This window comes from Antechinus flavipes, chromosome 4 (genome assembly GCF_016432865.1).
Source record: "Antechinus flavipes isolate AdamAnt ecotype Samford, QLD, Australia chromosome 4, AdamAnt_v2, whole genome shotgun sequence".
NCBI lineage: Eukaryota > Metazoa > Chordata > Mammalia > Dasyuromorphia > Dasyuridae > Antechinus > Antechinus flavipes.
In genome coordinates this window covers 344020919-344023731 of record NC_067401.1, presented here as the reverse complement: position 1 = coordinate 344023731, position 2813 = coordinate 344020919, and the positions used below count along the sequence as shown (strand labels likewise).

The 2813-nt window shown below is 37.0% G+C and overlaps 1 pseudogene; it reads left to right on the top strand.

Moving 5' to 3' along the window:
* Window positions 1–1785: 1785 nt before the first annotated feature.
* On the top strand, window positions 1786–2407 carry LOC127561559 (dnaJ homolog subfamily C member 7-like; annotated as a pseudogene).
* Window positions 2408–2813: the final 406 nt, after the last annotated feature.

The following is a 2813-nucleotide window of genomic DNA, read 5'->3' as shown; positions in this document are numbered from 1 at the left end:
TTTTTTTTTTTTTGCTGAGGCAATTGGGGTTAAGTGACTTACCCAGGATCACACCTAGGACGTATTAAGTGTCTGAGATTTGAACTCAGGTCCTCCTGACTTCAGGGCTGGTATTCTATCTGCTGCACTGCCTAGCTACCCTTCAACAAGACATTCTTAAAGAGAAAAAGGGAAGTACTATCATCTAAGAGAAATGGCTACCCTTAGGAAAAAGCATTTAAGCCAGAGCAATGGAAAAGATAAATGATAGTGTTGAGGGCTTTTAGGAAAAAAAAAAAAAAAAAAGTAGAGGATTTGAAAGAACTAAGGGGGAAAGAGAAGGGAACAAGCATTTATTAAATTACCTATTACATGGACAGACTATGTTAAGCATTTTACAAATATTATTTCATTGGATCCTCAAAACAACCCTGTGATGTAGGTGCTATTATCCTTCCCATTTTACAGTTGAGGAAACTGAGATAGAGGTTAAGTGACTTGTTCAGAGTCACACAAATAGGAAATGTCCAAGACTAAATATGAACTCAGAGTCTTCAGTACTATATCCACTGGGCCATTTAGTTTCCTCTAGGTAGCAAAGTTAAAATTGGGCAGTTTCAACACTTATCAATTTAGAAATGGAAGAGTAGGGATGGTATGGTAGACAGCAGTTTAAAGGGACCCAGAACAGGTGCTTTAAGGAGCCTAATAGAGAATAAAATAGGGAGGAATAAAAGGATTTCCATCTAGCACTGAGGACCCAGTTAGGATTAGAGTATGTGAATTTGTAGTAGAGCCAGTTATTAGCTTCATGCCTTCCTTTAGCAGTGTTCAGCAGCTCAAGGAATGGAACAGTGAAAGGAGATATTTGGAGAAGGTTGACGATTAGATAAATGGTTATTGGGAAAAAGGGATAAGTCATTCTAGGTGAGATAATAGTATACAGTTGAACTGATTAACTACAGAATCAAGACTGAAGGGAGGAAAGTTAGAAGAGTAGGAGAGATGGATTTGGAGAAATAAGAATTTTGAGGGTTCTAGGTGTTGTGGTGAGGATGGAGAATAGTTTAGAAGCAGAAACATTCAAGGAAATGACTGCTTAGGAAGTTTGTAGTGAAGCTTACCCTAAAAATGTGGTAACCAAGCTGTTATTTTAATGATGCTAAGGAGCTTAGCAGTTAACGAGACTGTATAACTCCTTTTTCTGGGGTTTCTGGGATCATCTCTGAGAAGGTAAATGTCACGTCTATCTGAATTCTAGAGGACTGTTTGTCACTGCTTCTGGAAAGCTCCAGGACTGACTCAGAAATATTTAGTTATCATTTGATTTCAAGAATTCTAGGACTGTCATAAAATATGAGAAAATAGCTGAAGTGGATTTTGAAAAATGGAACTATTAAAAGATCATCTTTTGCCTGGATGGTGCCCTGGTATTTGTCCCCTCCCCATCACTATTTCAAAAATTCTCTAAACAGAGTGTTCAGCACTGTTGGGTCATTATCCGGAAGCACAGTTTGTAAGCAATGACATTTTAAGTTGCAATCTACCAATGTAGATACAGCCTCTGAGAAACTTCAGCCTTTATTAAAATTATTTTTGGGAAAGCAGTTTTGTTTTTGGTGAGTTGTTTTCTATATATGTGTGTGCATGTATATATATATATATATATATATATATATATATATAGAGAGAGAGAGAGAGAGAGAGAGAGAGAGAGAGAGAGAGAAAGAGAGAGAAAGACAGAGAGACAGAGAGGGAGAGAGAGAGAGAGAGACAGAGAGAGACAGAGAGAGAGAGAGACAGACAGAGAGAGACCTTCAGGATGACCTCTGACCATGAGAAAATTTGTCTTGCCCCATGACAGCAGGGGGGGGGGCATTGGGGGGGGGCAGCAAAGAATTTAAAGAAAGGAATTATAAATTAGCATATGCAATATATACAGAAGTCCTGAGAATAGAACCCAACAATATAAAAACAAATCTAAACAGCACTATAACTAGAAGATAGTTAACTGCATGAATGCAATGACACTGGGTGACACATCAAAGCCTATCTGAGAAGAACATGATGTTATATGGATACAGAAAAAGTATGAGGAAGCAAAGCAGGACAGTGAGAAAATATATCAGGCAGAGAAAACAAAGAACCAAAATAGAAGCAACTCCTGAAAAATGCACTATTTGAGCTTAAGGAGAGTAAGAGAAGAGATTACATTAAGATTCTAGGTGTGACAAGAATGCCTCCAAAAATGAAATGTCTCTCAGAAGAGAGCCTTAATGTGCCATCCAGATGGAAACAACGGGACCAGTGCTGAAAACAAGAAGAAAAGAAGAAATTCAAAGAAATTAGTAAAGCGTTCACTATTATTCCCAATCCCAAAGGAAAAAAAAATTGATATGACAGTGAGAAAGACTTAAATGTGTCATGAACATAAGCAATTTTAATGTCAATCTTTAAAGCATTCTTCACTTTCTGGGGGTGGAGGGTGGGAGGGGTGCTTTAAAGCATTAAATCCAGAGAATTTCTTTCTCTAGTTTGACTAAAAGAAGGGGAATAAATATAAGCTACTCAGAGCCAAAAAAAATGCAGATGTGCTCATTTTTATTTTGAATATCTACATAATCAGAATCATGCATTCATCATGTCTACTTAGAGAAGTTTCATTTTCTTTACTGGAGACCTTGTGTTTGTGAATGGTGATGGAGGAGAGGAAGCCAATATTAAATATGTGGGCCTGGTAGGGAAAGAAGTGGTAAGGAAGAGAAGACATATATAGATTATTGTTTCACTGTTTCTTTTTTTTAAATTAAAAATATATATTATTTTTATTGACG